The sequence below is a fragment of the Danio rerio genome, chromosome 14 (assembly GCF_052040795.2).
Source record: "Danio rerio strain M-AB ecotype USA chromosome 14, GRCz13ab, whole genome shotgun sequence".
Lineage (NCBI taxonomy): Eukaryota > Metazoa > Chordata > Actinopteri > Cypriniformes > Danionidae > Danio > Danio rerio.
The window spans coordinates 20,006,905-20,028,521 of NC_141034.1; the positions used below are offsets into that span (position 1 = coordinate 20,006,905).

The 21,617-nt window shown below is 37.0% G+C and overlaps 1 long non-coding RNA gene across 1 annotated transcript; it reads left to right on the forward strand.

Annotated features, from left to right (window-relative positions):
* The first annotated feature begins 8,893 nt into the window (after nt 1-8,893).
* Nucleotides 8,894-15,840, forward strand: LOC141377495 (uncharacterized). Its single transcript, XR_015507319.1, has 3 exons — nt 8,894-8,958; nt 9,120-9,308; nt 14,955-15,840. It is a non-coding gene; the product is annotated as an uncharacterized LOC141377495 (long non-coding RNA).
* Nucleotides 15,841-21,617: the final 5,777 nt, after the last annotated feature.

Sequence of the window (21,617 nt, forward strand, 5' to 3'; positions counted from 1 at the left end):
CTATGGAGACTGCAGTGTTCATTTGTGCATCCGAAAACTCCACACTTAATGCATTTACATAGACACCAATAACCAGATTTTATACAATTAATTTAATTCAATTAAATTCATTTTTATTTATATAGCACTTTTTGCAATGTGTATTGTCAAAGCAACTTAACACCGTTCTGGTAAAGTCCAGTTTCAGAGTTCAAGTTCAGTTAGGTTTAGTTTCACTGCTTAAAGTTCAAACACTGAAGAGCAAATTCACCGAAGCGCAGCTCCACAAGTCTCGATTCAACCAAGACGGTAGTGACAGTGGCGTGAAAAAAAAAAAAAAAACTTCACCAATTGACAAAGTGAAGGAAAAAAAAAAACCTTGAGAGGAACTAGGCTCTGTTGGGAACGACCATTATTCCTTTGGCCAAACTTCCTATGTGGAGCTGCAGTCTAGGCATCCAAGCCAGCTCACCTGCTTGGAGCACATTCATGTATCATACCATTATGTAATACTTTGAGTGTATGCTTTACTAAACAGATAGGTCTTAAATTTTGTTTTAAACTGAGACAGTGTGTCTGAGCCTCGGACATTATCTGGAAGGTTAATCCAGAGTTTAGGAGCCATAAATGAGAAGGCTCAACCTCCTTTACTCGACTTTGCTATTCTAGGTACTACAAGAAGCCCTGAGTTTTGAGATCTTAAAGAGCAGGTTGGATTGTAGAAAGACAGTAGGTTGGTTAGATTAACAGGAGCTAGATTATTTACAGCTTTATAGGTAAGAAGCAATAATTTATAATCAATACAGAACTTAACAGGCAGCCTGTGCAAGAAGGATAAAATTGGGGTGATATGATCATATTTTCTAGACATGAACTCTGGCAGCTGCATTTTGTACTAGCTGAAGTTTATTAATAGAGGATGCTGGGCAACCAGCGAACAAAGCATTACAGTAATCTAGCCTAAAAGTCATAAAAGCATGAACTAGCTTTTCTGTTAATTAAGACAATACTCTAAATAAAAGTCTGTCATGTGAACATCGATTTTCCGAAGGTCATAATCGAACTAAACAGAAATCAGATTAAGACATGTGGAGTATGTTGAGTTTAGTTTTATTATTGATGTGCAGTACAGACATGTAAACAATAGTGTATAGACATGGCTGTTTGACACTGTTCTCCGCACTTACCGAATCAGTGAAAGACCACCTGCATTGCAAAATGCGAAGTTCTTTTTTTTCCATACTGTGTGTGGTATCTATTCCATTAAAACAACACTCTTCCAGTAGTTCAGATCCCAATCCAATATCTTATTGTCATGGGGGGAATGAATGAAATGTTCCTGAATAAAAGTGAAAGTGCCAAACTGCAGTTAAAGTAGACACCTTAATCATATTATTGTCTTATTCAGATTAAGGCAAATAATTTGATTACTGATGTTCATGTAAATGTAGTCATTTGTAATGCCTCTTGGGCGGACATTATCTTTAGCAGGTGAAAACTCTAATAGCAGATGGCTGCTACTCACTCAGGGCTGTTTATGCTAATGTGAGGAAGATTGTTAGTAATAGGCGGGGGTTTCCCCCTCCGATGACATGTACAAAGGGAGAATGTTAATCAAAGTGATTCTGCAGACTGTTTTTATCAAGTGTAATTATATAAAAAAATAGAATTAATAATTTTTTTACCATTAGCATCTGTTTATATTCACAGACTTTGTACAATGTTACTATTATAAAAGTGATTTTGCGTGGGTCCATTTTAAGAAACTGACATTTCGGTGAAACGTTACAGAAAAAAACCCAAAACAAAACAAAGTTAAAAACAGAAGGCACAGATGACAGAAAATGCTGTGAATGCAGAAATGTTTATATAAAAAAAATATAACATTTCCTGAATAATTTGGGAGGTCTTCATCTCAACATGCAGACATTTACACGCGACATCTGGAGAAATAAGACTTATTAATGCACGATCAGTTTTTGATCTGCAGCTGTGGAGTTAAGACAGAAATTGATGGATCTGAAATGAGCAGTTTTAGCCCATTAACAAAAACCTAGCGTGCAGCATGGTTTCGCCTGTTGTGCAAACAAAAAAAGCTGATGCTTGTCTGTTTGTGATTAGCAGCAAATTAATAGACTTTTTATCCACATAAGCCTCACAGATGTTTGGTACTTTTTTCTCTGTCAAGCTTCTGATTTTCCTCTTTTGCATGTACTGTAGGATAAGCTTCATTTTGCTTACTAGAACTGGGCCTCAGAAAGATAAATTTTACCTGAGTTGCCATAGTAACACTTTATCCTCATTATGGTCGAAAAAGGTCAAGCGAACAGAAAAAAGCTTGTTCTATCCTCTTCCTAAAACACTGAAGAATTCACCATTTCCGCAAAGAAAGCTTATTATGACACTTTAATCTATGAGTAAGTTCTGAGGCTATACATTTATTGCAGTGTGATAAGAAACACGCTTACTAACACTTTCTCTTTTTGTCTAGTCATAATTCTGTCCATAAAGGACTAAATTTAGCACCTTCCAACCAATTAGTTTTTAAGCATTCACCACGGTCCAGTGCGACAACCCTTTGGCAATGTCCAAGACAACTGGCATAAAAAAAGAAAGGGCTGGCGGGGGAGGTTTGCCTGCCAGCCTGGCACTGCCAGCCATGCCTCACTTCACAGTTATTACCTAACCCAACCTGGCACTGTGATGATTCTCGCAAGCTGTTCAGGTCCATGAGGGCTAGCAAAAGCTTCTTAAAAAGGGTTAGATGTGTACATCACATCAAAGGCCTTGTGTGTGATTTGATACGACACATTGTACATGCATACACTGAGGAATTCAAACAAGATGTAGAATTCAAAAAGGATTTAAATGAGGATCAATGAGTAAAACATGTTAGAATTTAACTCCCTGTAATTGTCGTGTAGTATTGAAAGCATTTAAACACTTTACAACTTTGTATTCCAAGTTTACATTTGACAAGTCCAACAATAATATATTTTTATATTGTACCTGTAAACTGAAAAAAATATTTCTGCAAAATACCAAACAATTTATATGGCCTGAGTTAAAACAAACACATTCAATTTAGTAGTGTTTAACTTAATTTATTTGTTTTAATTCAACACAAATGAATTGTTTACAACCACTTACCTTTAACATAATTAGTAAATCCAATGAATAATCTTTGAAATGTTTTTTTTTTTTTTTTTCAATATAGACCATTTTCTTGGTTGCTGCATGGAGGGCATCATATCAACCAGCGTCTTCCGGTAGGATGCTAAGAATTTTCGTTTACAACTGGTAAATCTTGATCAGAAAATTGTTGTCAATACCGTTTTGAGTGTCATAGAGAGTGTTTTTGTGATCCACAACTTTGATTTTGAAGTGTGTGTTTTAATGCAGTTATACTTCTATCAGATGCAGTTCAAACGCAAGAGAAAAATGCTCTCTTAATTCAGTGTCTGCTGTCAAATCAGATGCTGAAATACAGCATCACAGTACGAGACCTGTCAGCTGTTATATACAGTACTCAGCGGCTCTTCAATGCACACAAACAAACAAACAAACACACACACACACACACACACACACACACACACACACACACACACACACACACACACACACACACACACACACGCACGCACTGCATTATAGAGGTCACTGCATTGTAGAGCAAACCATATTAAACTTAACAGGTAATGTTAAGCCATGCAATTACCTAAAAAACAAGTACATTACTGATACTTCACTAACTGATTTGCAAGTTGATTCTAATCAGGAGCAGCTCGTTTCATACAGTTATTTATGATGCTTGGTTTGAACTGCAGTAGATCATCTTGACAATAGCTGCGTCCCAAATGGCACACTATACACTATGCACTCATGCACTATGTACTTATGCACTTACACACTCAACAGGATAGTATATGTATGTAGTGGTGTCCCAAATGGCACACTAATGTTTTTTTACTAAGCGGAATCTCAAACCGTTTTCCTGATGACGTTTGACAGTTGCCAAATCAGTGAAATAAACAACAGAATTATCAAATAATACCTGCCGTGAGTATTGCTGCATTCACCATCGGGAGGCGCTATAATCACTCTCGTAGGAGAATTTTGCTTTCACCATCCAAAATAAATAAAGTTATTCAACATGTGCGTCCGATAGCTCCGCCCCTTCCGCTACGTAAGCAAACATGCGGTCGTTGAGTGCGTGAAGTGTCCATCATTACACACTTCATTTTAGCGGCTGACTGAGTGCATCATCCGGGTAATTAAAGTGCACTTATTATTTTTAGAGTTTTCAGTGTGAACACACTACTTACACTATTTATACTACAAAATGGCGTAGAATAGTGCATAAGTATGCGATTTGGGACGCAGCTAAAGTCGACTTGCCTAAATCTATTGAGTTGCTGAGAGCCATGTGATTGGCTGATTAGAAATTTGCAATTCGCAAGCAGTTGGACAGCTGTACCTAATAAATTTGCCAGTGTGTGTGTGTGTGTGTGTGTATATATATATATATATATATATATATATATATATATATATATATATATATATATATATATATATATATATATATATGTAATTATTTTAAAAACCTAGAAAGAAATATTTTAAATAATTTATTGTAAAATGTTCTTATTGCATGCTTAATTTTTACACATTTTTGAAAAAATTGCTAATAATTAATTGCTAAGTATACATGCAATAAGCAATTATTAAGCAAGCATTTAGTATTTTTAAATAAATTCCCTTTTTCAGTACAACAAACTAAAGCAAATTATGCTTGTGAAGTAATTTTTATGGGGTCTTCAAGGACACACTTACACCTGTACTTGTAAAACCCTATTCTCCACATTTCTCTGCCTCCACACTTCAGCTTTCGGTGGTTGTCCTTTCATCACAAATAAATGGTGGTGATGCAACTACTGAGCAAACTGCAAAAAGCAGAGCAGCAAGAGCCGGGGCTTTTCCTCTTTTTTGTGCAGTTCTCTTGTACAACATATGAAAACTCCACCCAGTTCAAGCCGTATTGCTTAGAGACCTATCTGTCCACATCAAACGCAAAAATGTTCTTCTCACGTTTCCCCAGCGCCTCTGGCTATAGCCTCATTTTACACCTGATGCTTGGAGCCAGTCAGAAGTCTGGAGGGCTAAAGGTTCCCTCATAACTGGAGGGCTCTGTAGCCCAAAGCAATAGGCTGTGTTTCAGCTAGCAGACTAAACACATGGTGGGTGGTGCATCTTGGTTGTTTTTTGTGCTGAATGCTGAATAGTGTGTGCTGCCAATCAGGATAAAATAATAGTAATAAAAATGATGGCTTTGACTTAATGTTTGCATAATGCTACTTTAAATTATTCTGATTCTAATTTAATCAGTTTTAATCTCTAACTAAGCACAAGGTCTCAAAAGTTGCGGTGGACTTCAGAAAAAGAAAAGTTTAGAGTGCAAATCTCAAGGGGAACAAGTTCAATATACACCCAATTACCAAGAATACCCCTCAGGGCAAGAAAACATTGAACACATAGGCTACAAGTAATGAAACAAGCCTTCCATCAGGGGAGAGAAGATAATGCTGCCCTTCATGGTTCAATATGAGATCGCTGACACAAGTTAATCACAGCAATTGCCAGCGATATATCCAATAAAATACAACCAGGAGTGTCCTTTACCCTAACACATTCGATTCAGTATCATGTCAGGGTAACTGACTGGTATTCATTCTCTTTACATGTTTTACTTAACATTGCTTTTCAGCAATTTGTACCAGTTTTATGTGTATATAATATATTTCTTACTGACATAGAAAGAATGTTCGCTTAGAATTAACACTTACAGAGATATATAGCATTTTTAAATTAACATGCACTCACTATTTAATCACCCTCATGTGGTTCCAACCCTGTTTGAGTTTCTTTCATTTTTTGAAAATGTGACATGGTTGCATGCTAAATGTTCAAGATAGGTTCATTCTGAGAATGTAGCCCTATATACATTTCTAGAGAATGATGTAGCCAGAGTTACATATGGCTGCTTTTTATCTTTAAAACGAATGCTACGGGGCAGTATGATGCCGTTCCTTTTCTGGCTTACCAGCTGGCCACTTATCTTCATATGGACTGCTTTTCTGTTGTTACCAGTTTGTCTGGTAGCCCTCATGTACGTCATCCAACTTGAGAGGCACAGCGAAGTTGACCGCAACAACAAGGTTTGAGTCTGATAAAGAATGGTTCCAGAAAGCAGCAAGACATAAACAAAAGCTAAAAAGTAAAAGAAACAAGTTATTAATAGGGTGAGATTGTGGTAAAATTTGAAAACATGGCAAAAATCAGGGGGGGTTTTCTCTTTCTGGATTGCTATTTTTTTTTCTTCTCTTCCTTCAGTTGGGTTTAGGGAAGGGGGTCGGCTGTTCAATCAGTGCTTTTTAAAATACTATTGGTTGGGTTTAGGGAAGGGAGAGGGTGAGGGGAATTGGTTGATTAGACAGTCAGTAAGTCAGTCAGCCGATAGCTGCCTCTCGTGGATTTACGTGAGAACAGCGGGTGCGAATGCCACAGCCTTATCACCCTGGATGGGAGACCACATGGGAAAACTAGGTTGCTGCTGGGAGTGGTGTTAGAGAGGCCAGCAGGGGGTGCTCAACCTGTGGTCTGTGTGAGTCCCCAGTAAAGGTGAAGGGGACACTATCATACCTGGCAACATTCGGATGATAAAATCCGGAAGATTTTCTCGGGGGGTTCGCACGAAAGGGGTGGGGGGGGGGGGGGGGGGGGACGGATTCTGGGAGTTTTTCAGGAGACAGAACAATACGGGAGATGGGTGGGAGATGGATCTGAAATACGGGAGACTCTCGGGAAAAAAAACGGGAGTGTTGGCAGGTATGGACACTATACTGTCAGTGGTTGCCGTCTTTCGAATGAGACGTTAAAACCGAGGTCCTGACTCTCTGTGGTCATTAAAAATCCCATGGCACTTCTCGTAAAGAGTAAGGGTGTTATCCTGGTGTCCTGGTTAAAGTCCCTCAATCGGCCTTTACCATCATGGCCTCCCAATCATCCCCATTCACAGAATTGGCACTATCACTGTCTCTTCATGCCACCAATAGCTGGTGTGTGGTGAGCGCACTGGCGCCATTGTCTTGTCGCTGCCATCGCATCATCCAAGTGTATGCTACACACTGGTTGCGGTGTGGAGAGACTCCCCCTCATGATCGTAAAGCGCTTTGGGTGTATGGCCATACACAATAAATGCGCTATATATAGCTCCGGGGACTATTTTGCTCTCTCCAAAAATGTATATAGGGGTACGTAATCAGAATGAGTCTGGGTTATAAATGTTACATGAATGATCATTACAGGTTGTTAGCATTTTTCAAAAAATCTCCTTTTGTTTTATTAAGATGAAATACACTTAAACGGGGTTGGAACCACTCCAGGGTGAGTATGTAAGTGGATGATTAGTAAATGGTGACAAGATTTTCAGTTTTGGGTGAACTATCCCTTTAACATATTATCATTACGTATATATTGTGATGGAATGTACAAACATTCACTGAAAATAAAAAACTTTCAGTAAGCTAGTTTATAGATTACTTTATGTTAAAATACTGTCATTAATAACATTATTTAAATTGCCCCTATTTTTTATGTATTTCATTATTTTTTATATAATATATAACATGAATGTCACTAGCTGAAATAAATCAATGTTACATGGATAACAATCTGGAAGGAAGAAAAGCAGCTGTCATTTGACCACAATTTAGCTGTTTTGGAACACCCAAATTGGAATCTTTTTTTTTTTTTTTTTTTTTTTTTAACAATGCCTCCCACTGTGAACAGGAGAGTAGAAAGTAGGAGGTGGGCAGTAGGTGGTCTATTTTTGGTTGCTTGAAAACATTTAACCACAAAAAAATGTGCTTCTATATTGTGAAAAGCTTTTTACACCTTTGTTAAGCACTCAATAAAATAAGAGGTAAATAAGTTTATTGGTGTTGTATTTTTTAGGTGAGGCAAGTTTATTTATTTAGCACATTTCGTACACAATAGTAACTCAAAGTGCTTTACATAAACAAGAATAAAAGAAACAATAAATACGAATAAAAATGATTTAAAAGAGATAAAAACAGATTAAAATGTTAAAATAGATCTTAAATGAATAACAAAGACATAATAATAAAGACATTTAATTACATCTTCATATTAAGAATGCCACCATATATTTGATGTGATACTCATTTTCTTTGAAACTAAGAAGAACATCACCAGATGTGCTCTTTAACTGTAAAACTAATTCAATATGTAGGTTTTACTCATTTTTGTGATCAAATTTATTTGTTAAAGCTTGTTACACAGCTGGACATCTTATATAGCAGGTGCTGTGCCATCCTTGTGATGCCATGGAAGTTTTCTTTGCCAGCAAATTATACAACACTCATTAAATGTGCCATCAAGTAGGACTTGTCTGAGACAAACGCTTTAATCAAAGAACTTTTAAGTGAGAAGACGGATTACACTCTCTCATTATTGAGGAAAACCAAGTTGCTTGCACCACAGATATTTTTACAGTTTTTTTTTTTTTAACACAATGACCCCCTGGCATTTTAAATTCAGAAATGATAAAGATTCACCAATATGTTTTATACTTGCATAAAAGCAAGACAGAAGCAGTGGGTGTGGCATGATGGCTTGGGGAGGCTTAATTTAAAGCAATAATAAGCTTTTTGTTTAAATAGTAATAATAAAGCTACATTGTTGGGGGAGAATGAAACAATAAATTAGGTGTGAATGGTATCACCTATGGTTTATGGTAAAAAATAGTAGTTCTACTTAAATTAAAATTTAATGTTCATTGTCAATAAGTTTAATGCGTCTTTAAGAAAGATAGACATCTACAGTCAAGAGGGGAGGTATAATGGTTGGTCAGCCAGCCATTTTCTCAGTTCCCTTAAGCTGTTAAGAATGATGGTAGGTGAAAAATGGTTCTGCTCTTATGATTGTGATCATAATATGATCACAATCATGATATTATTTCATATATTCGTATGATTCATTGTGAATTTTTTCGAACAGTTTTTGTGACTGGACGAGTAATACTTGTTGTCTGTGTGGTGCTCTGTCTTTTCCAGTGAACACTAAAAGTGAATGTGCTCAGTCTCACAGACCCTGAACATGCGTCAATAGCACAGGCACATTTGTACAGTGCTCCCAGGACAAATGTCATTCAACCGCACTAGTCAAGACTAGACTTTGCACTGTGTACCGGTGTAGTAACAAGCAAACAAAGAAAAGAAAGCATAAGGTATAACATTTCAAAGGTAAGAAATTTTTTTTGTTTTTTTAATGATTTTATATGTTACAACATTTTGTGCTACACAAGTAACGTGTTGGTGATAATACATTTATTTACTGCACTGACCATGAGGCAAATTAGCACAAACTTGCACAAAATTCTTAACTTATTCAAACAAGCAAACAACGTAAATAAAATATGACAACAAGACGATGCCTGAAACACATCAAGAAGGTTGGTGGTTCGAGTATCAGTTGGCATTTCTGTTTGCATGGTCTGCCTTGGATTTTCCTCAGAGTCCTCCGGTTTCCCCCACAAGTCCAAAGACATGCGCTACAGGTGAATTTTGTAAGCTAAATTGGCCGTAGTGTATGAGTGCAACTGGGTTGCAGCTGTAAGGGCACCAGTAGTGTAAAACATACGCTGGATAAGTTGGTGGTTCATTCCGCAGTGGCGAACCCTGATTAGTAAAGGGACTCAGCCAAAAAGAAAATGAATGAATAAACATACAGTAATGTTTAAAGGGGGGTAGGGGGTTTGAGGAAAATGACCTTCAAAATAGTAGCATTGTGCTTTTTAAATGCACAATAACAAAAAAATAAATAAATTGCAAATACCATCCAACAAGATTTAGCTCAATATCCTGAATGCTTTTCAGAAACATGAGGAATAAATGTCTTGAACTGAACCTGAAGTCATCTTACACTATGCTGAAGATAATTATATTAATCACATTAGGTGAAATTAGTAAGCTACTGCAGAATTCTCTTTTGCATTCTGTAGCCCAAGGGTAATCAACCCTGCTCGTGATACAGCTGGTTCAGTTGTGAGGTGGGAGCCGTAATCCCGCACCTGAAGTATCTAATCAGTTTATTCAGGGTTACTTGATAATTACAGGCAGGTGTGTTTGAGCAGGGGGGGAACTATACAGGATGGTAGCTCTCCAGGAAAGGGGCTGGAGATCCCTGCAGTAAGCAAACCTAAGGAGCCAATCACAGTTCATCATCTGGATCAGTGGTTTGCAACCATGTTCCTGGTGTTAGGAGCAGTGCACATATTTGCATGTCTTCTCAAAAACCTGATTATGTAAAAAGATTTGCTTGTTGACGACAACACTTCTCCCTTCATCACATTCAACCCCATTAAGAACATGCAATTATGATACTGCTATCAACACATACTCACTCCCAACTTGTCACAAATTGATGCTTGGTCAGGACATGCCCAGCAGACACATGAGGTCAACATGACATCAGATTGATTTTGTACCCCAATGTCATTGGGATGTTGCATATTGTTTGGAAATTAAAATCGTGTTGATGTCAGAACCCAAGCCAATGCCAATGTACAACGTTCAACCTAAAATCAACCAAACATCAATGTCTAAATGATGTTGCAGCTTGATGTTGTGTGGACATTACCACTACGACGTCTATTAGACGTTGGATTTTGGTTGCCATACCTGACAATTTAATGGCAATATTGGATGTCAATATGACATTGGTTTACGATGTCAGGTCGACATTGTATTTTGGTCACTTTCCAACACAGCCCAAAATCAACCAAATATCGACAACATTTGAAGTTGAAGTTTTGTGCCTACTGGGTGGTCAACTTCAGCCACTTTTCATTCAATTATTATAACTATTCCAAGGTTAAATGTTTTTTTCTGAGGAAACTTAGATCATTTCAGGTCTGTACCTCCATGATGACGCTGTTTTATAAACAATTTATCGAATCTGTTTTATCTTTTTGCATTGTAGCTTGGTACGGCAATCTGAGTATGTCAAACAAGAACAGGTTGAGCAGCCTGGTGTAGGTGGCAGGCAAGATCATTGGTTTTAATCAGACTGGTCTAATGGTAATCTACCATAACAATGTTCTAAGGAAAGCTCAGGGTATCCTATGCACCCCGGATCACCCACTGTACTCTGTATTTCAGCTGTTGCCATCAGGACGTCGTTTTAGGGTTCCTATTTGCCTGACAAATAGAACCAGAAATTATTTTATAATGGTGGCCATTAGGTCATTAAATGAGTCCAGGGGAAGGGGGATGTTTCTATATACTGATGTATGGATGTTGTGTGGTAATATTTTTTTTAATGTGTACATGGAAATTCGCCTGTGTTATGATACCTTGTTGCAATTTTAGTTTCCCGAACGGGATAATAAAGCTGAGTCTGAGTCTGAAATGTTTTACTTATCAAAGGACTAGATGTAATCACCATCTATATCTACCTTATGACTCAGATTTTACTGTAAGTGTATTCTATAAACAAATTCAAAAACTGCTGCTAGAAGAGTGTTACATCAGCTTTGGTTGTAAAATGCCATTGGCTCTAGTATGTTTTGTGACTGATTGATTCACGCTTCTGTAGCATACATGCTTATCTTTTGAATAATTTATAAGTGGGAGGAGGATAGTTTTTAGTTATAACACCAGATGATACACAGTACTCTGGACTAGGGACGCAGCTAGTTTGTAACGCTATTTTACTCATTTTTTATGGTCTAATTGGAAGTTTTATCTATAACTGTACTTTTTTATGTGCTAAGTGTTTTATATTGTTTAGAAGTGGATATGTTTAGGTAAGGTGTATAGTTAAGCGCTCCAAAACATTGAAAGTGTGAATTTGTCCATATTGTTACAAATGGATGCAAACCATTAAGTATTATTTATTTATTTATTTTATTTTGGCTTAGACCCTTTATTAATCTGGGGTCGCCACGGTGGAATGAACTACCAACTTCTCCAGCATATGTTTTATGCAGCAGATGCCCTTCCAGCTGCAACCCATCACTGGGACACATCCATACACACTAAATCACATACTTACACTATGGGCAATTTAGCTTACCCATTTCATGTCTTTGGACTGTGGGGGAAACCAGAGCACCCAGAGGAAACCCATGCGAACACTGGGAAAACATGCATACTCCATACAGAAATGCCAACTGACCCAGCTGAGGCTCGAACCAGCGACCTTCTTGCTGTGAGGTGACAGCACTACCCACTGTGCCACCATGTCACCCCATATAGTGTTATTCATTCATTCATTTTCTTTTCGGCTTAGTCCCTTTATTATTCCGGGGTTGACACCATTAAGTATTATGCATAATGCAAATGATTTATTGCTTTGAAGTACCCTGTATGTCTAAAAGGGGTACCCAGAAAGTCAAAGAGTGATGCTAAAGAAGTCCTGACTTAACATCAATGTATGATGAGTAAGAGTTTAAATATATTAGTATTAAAACATATAATTATAAAATTTGACTTGAACAACATTATCAGCTATTTTTTCCACCCTATTTGTGAGCACAGCAAGGGCAGACACTAGAAGGTTTCCACATTAACATGTAGCGAATATATATTGTTAGAGACCGTCTGACTGCAGAATTGGTAATAAACAAGGTGCACATAATGGAGACAGCTTATTTCCATTATTATATAATGAAGATTTGCTCATTATTTACATGTGATGTTCACTGAGTTAGAGTTTATTTGCCAAATGCATTCTATCTCTAATTATTTACATTGATGCTTTTTTGCAAAAGTCCGAAACCTCCTCTTTCTTTTGTGAATTAAGGGATTTTTGTTCTAAATTTCGCATTTCCTTCACTTCCATCTCATCTCATCACATCCATCTAATGCAATGACTACAAATGTGCATTAAAATAGGGTGATGGAATCCTATAGCTACTGTGGCGGGTGTAGCGTCTTGGTCTGAGAGCCTGGTGAATTCCAGCCTGATGGTGAGTCCACTGACTCTATTGCTCAGGTAGCATGAGAATTTCCCCCTGATTCATCCCTAGACAGACAAGGACAACAGTGTGAACGCTGGGGTAAAGTGACTGGGCTCCTGAGGAGAGGCCAACTGGGATTTAACAGCAGCCATGATGAGCTTTCATTCACTTCAATCCACCAGTTTTAAACTGCACTTCTGCTCTCTCACACCCATTACCATCTGAAATCTGATAAAGGGTGAAGCTCCAAGGCTAAGTCTACACAAACAGGGGTATTAAAAAAAAAAAAAAAATGAAACTGTATCTTTTTGAAAACTACTGCCAGGGTAAAGTTTTTCTGGTAACATAATTATCATGGGCACAGGTTGGTGCTGAAAATAATGGGGACTTAACTGTTACTGAATGAGGTTGAGTAAAGGAATACTTCACCAAAAGTACCCCTTAAATTACTTACCCTCAAGTCATCTATAGTGTTCATAACTTTTTTTTTTTTTTTTTTCAAACGAACATAGCTCTTCTATAATGTTCATAGGAATTGGATAGTGAAGCACATAAATCCATTGTTAAACAAACCCATGCAGACAGGTGAAGACCACGTCACATTAAGTGAATTAGTAAGTTTTTTCCCCGTACATATTAACATATTTTCTTTTAAAATTATAAACTCCAATCCTTAACTTCTGAGGACAACTGAATGCAAGTTATGCACGACTAATGTGTACAATGCATTGTAGAAGTAATACCCTGTATATATAAGGTTGTTCAGTAAAGCCAAGCCAACTTGGTTTTCTTGTTCAATCGTTGTTTACTACAAAATAATTTGAAATACTTTTGTAAGAAAAAAACATCAGTCTGCTTCAAAAAAAAAAAAAAACAGCGTTTAGCCTGTTATTACATGGCATTCTTGACTTCTTGATTCTGATTCGTCAGTTGCAACATTTTAAGGTATGCATGTTTTGAGTGGGCCAGGGCCGGTTGCTTGAGTGATATTGAGAAGCACCTGTTCATGCACCAGTCTCGAGTTATACTGAATTGCGCCATAGCTCCTTACCATAAAGTTGACTTGATTTCAACTCTCCTCGATGCCTACACTATTGAAGACGAGCTGCTGCTGCTTCCGGCTACATTGACACTGCTTTCGGTGTGAACATAGAGTCATAGAGGAGCTCTGCATAAGGGACAAACAATAGTGGTAGATGAGAGAGGACCAGGATCAGTTTGACGGTCACAAAGACCTGAATTGGGAACCACTTTAGTGTATGGTCATTAAACCTTTTTCATTTTGTTAGCTTTGCCTTTAATTATTAAACAAGCAAATAAAAACTAGTTGGATTTATGCATCCTTTATGTACAAGTTAGTTAGATGACAGATTTAGGTGCTTCTAGATGTTTCAAAATAAGTCACTATTGTGCCAGTGTAAAATTTTAAACAACTTTGACTGTGTCCGCCTGACAGAAAATAAACTCATGTACACCAAGGATGGCTTGAGGGTGAATAAATTATGGGGTCATTTTCATTTTTGGGTGAACTATTCTTTCATTGACTGTTCCATCCCAATATTGCTTGATGGAGTTTTGAAAAAAAAAAAACATTATTAAACAATCTTGACTATTGTTTAATGTGAGCTTTTCTTTTATCAATATGTTCAATATTTAGTGTTTCAGATATATTTTCCATAGGTTTTCTCATTATAAAACAGCAATATAAAAAGATTTAGAAGTTCGCCAATAAATAACGCATTTCAAACTGCGTTTATAAGTCAATACAAAGAAAAAAATAGGAGATTCCGAAGTTATTGAGAATCAGCATGAGGTTTATTCTGAAGCCTTCATGAACATCCAAGTAAGATTATGTCAGCTTCTTCTCAACAAAGTCTTCTTATATCATCGGCTCCCTGACAAACACTTCCTCACATTGCTTTTCCAGTAGTCATGATCCAGAAGCCCCCCCCTGTGGTAAAGCCTAATTCCTTCTCTCTTCTCCGCTGAGGTCTCTTCTTTCATCCTGGTCCAACTCTTCCATCCTGAGCCAGGATTACCCACCTCTCTTCTACCGCTACCTCTGCAGCCAGGAAGAGGAAATCACACTTCTCTGAGTTCACAACGCCCTAAATCCACAGCCTGCGTACTCCATCCACATTCACAAGGATGATTCCATGGAAGAAAATCTATCATCCCAGCTAAGAGCTCTTCTCCTGACTTGCAACCCCACGTGGGGCTGTCTTGATGTCTCCACTCCAGTTTTAAACCACTTTTTTCCATCTCTAGGGAAAACTGTGAGGAAAAGCTTACGGCAAGCTTTGTTTTAGGAGACGTTTGGTAGGATGTGACCTCATTTGAATTCCCAAGAAGAACAAGCTTTTGCTAAGCATATCAATACATGCAAACGTTAACCGACATAATTGGGATGTAAAAGGATTCTCTCAAAAAATTGTTTTGAACGTTGGCAGATCAAAATACATCAACATTTATATTTTTTGAAAGCTCTGATTAAATGTTAAATGTTTAAGAAAATGCCACAATCAAAGACCTTTATAGTGTTTGGATCAGTTTTTAAATATCTACTGTTCTCATCTTGCTACTGTGTCATTGTAAAGGGCCATGAAACCCCCCTATTTCAGTTCAAGTCTACCGATTAAAAAAAAAAAAAATGCTTCATGGTGAGCGTGGAGCATTCCTAGCACAGGGATGCGAAAAAGAGAAGAGTGAAAAACTGTCAGTTGGCCCACAAAATGAGACACAAACCGTGAGGAGACCCATTAATTTAAGGTTACAAAGTTAAAATGCAAATAAATAAACAGTATGTAATTTAATGTTCTGCTACATGTGTTATTCATAATTTCATATTCACATAACCACAAGAAAAGATAATCATGTTTACATAAACACTATAAATGAGGAGGAATTATTTCCTCACAAATCTCTGTGTCTGACTGTCTCTTGCCCTATCTATTTCAACCATTAGCCCTGCCGGTACTATAAGTAACATAGGCAAACCACAGCATGGATATAGGCAATGAGTCTGAATGGTAACAAACTCAACTGATAAAAACAAAGTCCGCCATGCTGGAATTCTTATTAACCTCTCCCGATAGAAATGCTTGCTGCAAATCAACAACTTTGCTGTATAGACCCTGACAGCATCGTGGGGAAAAACATGCAACAAACCCTGTGGCTCATTGAAACAAACACATACAGGCCTTCATGAACGGCTTAATACTGCGTGTTGTGCACGGCAGGTCTCTCATCAGGAAACACATGCTTTCATGAATAATTAATAAGTCAGAACTTTTCATAGGATAAGAAAACTCAGCTATGAATAATCACATTGACGCTATGCCAGCAATTTTAATCCTGCCCACAAAATGATTTTAAACCCGGAAGATGAAATTAGATGACAACAGTTCAAAATTATTCAGTTTCCCCCACAATTAAAGCTGACAGGTGCTAACATTGTCTTAATTGATGCTCAACACACACAAATCTGTTAAAATCTCAAAAAAGTCCTGGAAGGTTTCTTGAACCTTTAAAAAGAAGCAAGACCAGAGGCTGGAGTGTTAATGAGCATCACCTGTGCACCACACGAGTCTCATGGAAGAGCATAGAATTATAAAAGAATAAGTGTCGACAGAGGAAGATAAGAAAGGATCAGACCTAGAACTTGTGCTGTGTTTGCGTGTGTGTAGCAGTCATTCGGGAGGGACAACCACTTATGTTTTGTTTTCTGCTTATTTTGTTATTAAAAATGTTCATTGTTTTTCCACCTCCTTTTTCTTGATAGCTATAAAGCAGGGGTCGCAAACTACTTATATGGTAACACTTTACTGTAAGGTTCATTAGGTAATGCATTTACTAACATGAACTAATCATGAACAACACATGTACAGCATTTATTAATCATAATCGAACATTTACTAATGCATTATCAAGATTCTAGTCCATGCTTGCTAACATTAGTTAATGCACCATGAGTTAACATGAACTAACAATGAACTACTGTATTTTCATTAACTAAAGTTAACTAACATGAACAATTATGTAAATGTTAGTAAATGCATTAATTAACATTAATGACTAACTAATGAACCTTATTGTAAAGTGTGACCACTTATATTTTTGAACCACTATCATTTGAAAGAGTACACTCTTAGCTGATGATTGATTATAAAGCTTGTTTGTAATGCTGTCCCAAGAGAGAGCCCTGAGCTCATAAGATCCTCGAGCACGGGGCTAACTCCCGTTTGCAAGGTGAGAGGGGAGTTTGAGCTCAGGTAGATCTCGAAAACTCCCCTGCTGTAGTAGCTAATAAACATATAGTAATTGGCTTTCTTAACATCATTGTAGGTGTGCTAAGGCTAGTTTCAAAATTTGAAAGACACTGGCCCTCCAGGACCGAGTTTGGACACCCCTGCTTTAAGAGATAACTACTTACTAAGTGCATGTCTATGGTGCCGATTTGGATTATTCAATTAACTAAAGTTGCATGTTTTTGGATGGTGGGAGGAAACCGGGGAACCTGGGGGAAACCCATGTGAGCACGAGGAGAATGTGTAAACTCCACACAGAAATGTTGACTGGCTTGGTATGGGCTAGAACCAGTGACGTTCTTGCTGTGAGGCAACATTGCTAACCCCTGGGCCATCATGCCAGCCATCTAGGAAAAGAGGAGGAGTAGGAGTGGAAAGTGCTTTTATACTTAAACTTTCAAAAGTGGATAAATTGGTCGTAAAATTAACCCATATACTTTCAGGAGATTAATCCATGTCTAATGAAGTGAATCCGTGTGTTTTTGTAACTAAACGTTTTTCATTATTAAATTGTAAACTCAAATCACTAACTTCTAGCAATGTCTGAATGCACGTTTTGTGTGATTGATGTATACAGTTGACATGACACATTGATCGGTTATTATTTCATAAAGTACAATAAACTTTCCTCAATGTTTGAGTGCAATGAACTCAATTCATTAATTTCAGTTTATCGTGAAATACATTTTCATACAATTCATGATGATTAATAAAACATTTACAACACCAGAATCATCAAGTGGAATCAGAACTGCTCTATTTTTCTACCTGCAACAAACATTGAGATGAGTAGTAGGACTGCATAACAAAACACATTCACAACATTACTATGCCTCCCAGAACCAACACTGTACCAGCAAAATCCTGATAGCAAGTGTGTGTGTATCTGTGCACATGTGTAAGATAAGAGAAGGCAGAAGTAGCAGCACGGGGTAAAGGAGGCACGGTTTGTTCTTTTCCAGTCTCTGCTGGGAGAGGACCTCAATCCTGACCCAAATACCCCGCCTTTCCCTTTCCAATCTGGACCCGATCCAGCAAGCGCCGTGGGTGAGTCTGAGACAGTAAAGGAAATCTGTGTGTGCATCAGAAGAGAGATAGAGAGAGCGAGAGAGAGAGAGAAAGAGAGAGACAGAGAGAGAGACTGAAAAAAGAAAGAGTCGGGATCACAGCTGGAGTCAGACTCCATCTTGAAGGAGAGTCAGGAAGAGGAATGATGGAATGAATCTGGCTATGCGTCTGTGTGTGCGTGTGTGAGCTGTCGCAGCACAGCTTTCATCATCTTGAGTGGGAGAGATGCCCATCACGGTTTAAAGCCGGCTGTACCAGATTGTCATTGTGTTTACTGGCAGGTCATGGAACAGGAGGACAGTGGAGAGACTGAGTGCGTCTTGCCTCATGCCGAATGTTCTGTCACATTAGCAAGGTGACTGTCATTTAAGCAAGGTGGCCATGGAGGAAAAGACACAGACGTCAATGTTTTTTTTGACTCTACTTAATTGCTCAATGCTGACAAGGACGTTTAGAGACCAATGATAACTTCAAAATAACTTAAAATGCTTGATTTAAGGAGTGTATGCTTTAGATAGTATGAACGGGAATTGTTATTTGTAACTTGAGGAAATTCGATAGTTTTGTTAATTGTATGTTAATGATATGCAAAAATGATTATACACAATATTAAACACATTTCAGAGATAAAACAATGTTCTACAACAATGTCAACTCAATGTTTAAAACTCTGTTTTAATGTGTACTATTGATACAATAAAAAAAAAATTTTAATTGTAGTTTATAATGTAATTTATTTCTGTGATGGCAAAGAAAATTGAATGCACTTTTTGCTAACAATGTTTAAAAAATTATCATACAATGTTTTTTTTATTTTATTTTATTATTTATTTTTAAGCAGAAGAAAATAGATGTATTTTTATTTTACTTCTAACACTTCAATTTTTAGAATGGCAGCGTTACAGTGTCCACAAAATTTAGGTAACACTTTATTTTGATGGTCCATTTGAGTATCAGTTGACTGTCTGCTTATTATTTGTTGATCCTGCTACTAAACAGACATTTTACTGACTGTAAGAAACTTTGCAAGTACATGTCAGCTTACACTTAACCCTAACCCTAACAGTCTTTATATAATCTAATGAGAATTAGTTGGCATGTAGATGCATTGAAACTTAAATTCAACAAACGGACAAGCAAAATAAAGTGTGACCAAAGATTATTATAAATAAATAATAATAATAGTAATAATAATAATAATAATAATAATAATAATAATAAAATTCTAAATTCTAAACTTTTAGTAATCTATAGCTGCCAGTTTTACTGTGTACATACTGTGTTAACTGCATTACTATTGTATTAAGCAAAACTTGTTCGATGCCACTTTTACAAATGTTCATGGGCTTTGACACAGGGTCACCGAGTTGCTTATATCTCTTAAAAGTGTGTGTATTACACCCCGATTTTGTGCTCATTTTCTTTTTCGCCACAAGGCTTATAAATTGTGGGCCAGGTCGACGTTTTGAGGTCTCAGTTGAGGAAAATTAGTCTTTGGATGTGAGAAGACACTAAAAAAGACGTCTGAGCTGCTTTCTAATTCCGTATTCTGGGCCAAGTCCTCAATGGTGAGGTGGAAGACACTATGTAGGCACCTGAAAAGAGGTCAGGGGCGATGCAAACTCACTTTTGAGTGAAAGATGCTGCAGCCGCTATTCTAATGAAGCTAGCATTGACCAACTATCCTGCAAATAGAAAACATCATAGAAGTCCTATGTAGAAATCTCATACACTACATGGACTTTGCTTTAATTTTATATATGCGTTCATATATAGATTTGTAATCCCAATAGTTGAGAAATCTGTAAGCAGCTGTTTTTTTTTTTTTTTCGGTATTTCAAACTATATGTTGCTTATAGAGTATGACATATATTTTATATATGTATATTTAAATATGAACTTATATGCCATATATGTAATTTGCATATATTGCCATAGTATATCAGATTTCAGAGGGGAGTTCAAATTGAATTTACCGAAAACCATCCAATTTCATTGGTCACACTTTACAATAAGGTTCATCATGCCACCAATACAAAGCCAAGAATTAATAGTAGAGACCCGGATGGATTATTATAGTTTTTGTTAAAACCAATATATTTTTACCAATATATTTATTAAAACCATTACACGTTCTATTCTACGTTTTTATTTTAACTTTTATTGAAAAAAAAATGTTTTGTATTAAAACTATCACAGATGTTAGCCTATAGTTGTTTCCAATATAACATTCAAACATTACAAACCAAGTTCTAACCGTCAAGTCCAGTATTTTATTTGTTTTTGAGACTATACTTTTAAAAAATAAATAAATAAATAAAAATGTGACACCAGTTGAAGCCAAAAAAAATTATTATCTAAAGACCATTACATGTTCCATTAAAACCAATTCAATTTCCATTACAACCATTGCAAGTTCCATTATAGTGTGTTGTTCTTGTTTTCAGCAGGGTTTTGGCACAAATATGAAGCATTCAAAATGCATAACTTTACATTGGAATGCAGTGCTGTAAACACTGACTGGATAAGTATATATTTAAGCTCATCTCAAATAAGGAGTAGCGCTTGAGTTTTTGTTTCAGTATAGATGTGAGCATAAGCATTAAGACCATCAGATGTGGCCCTATGCTAGGCTAAAACAGAAGCACTTTAATCACCCCTTTTCTGGTCTGGGAGCTGTTGACTGTCGCAGTCTGCATCTAACAGACGGCGTGAGTTGAAGATAGTGGTCTCTTGCGTCCAGCAGATGGCACTTATGTCAAAGTGAATTGCTGTGAGGGCCCTGCAGTTGCCTGTTGTTTGTTCATTTGCACAATAGGTCCCAATCAAATGGAGTAATACAATTACTGGCTGTAAAGCGTTGAGCTGGCAAAGTAGGGTCTGTTTTGCCTACCTTATTTGATATGTAGGAAGGGTGATATAAAAAAGGACATGGTTCTCTATCTCTCTCTTTCTCTCTCTCTCTGTGTACATAGACAGTGAAATTTGGCTCAGACAAATAAATATATCAAAGATGATCCCCCATATACACATTTACACAATAAAACCAATAAAGCTTGGTTAATAAAGGGAGAGTTTAACCAAAAAAGGAAAAAAAAAAACAATTCTCAATATTTACTGACACATCATTTGTTCTAAACTTGTATGAGTTGCTGTCTTCTGGTCAATGCGAAATAATAATAATAATAATAATAATAATTATTATAATATTAATA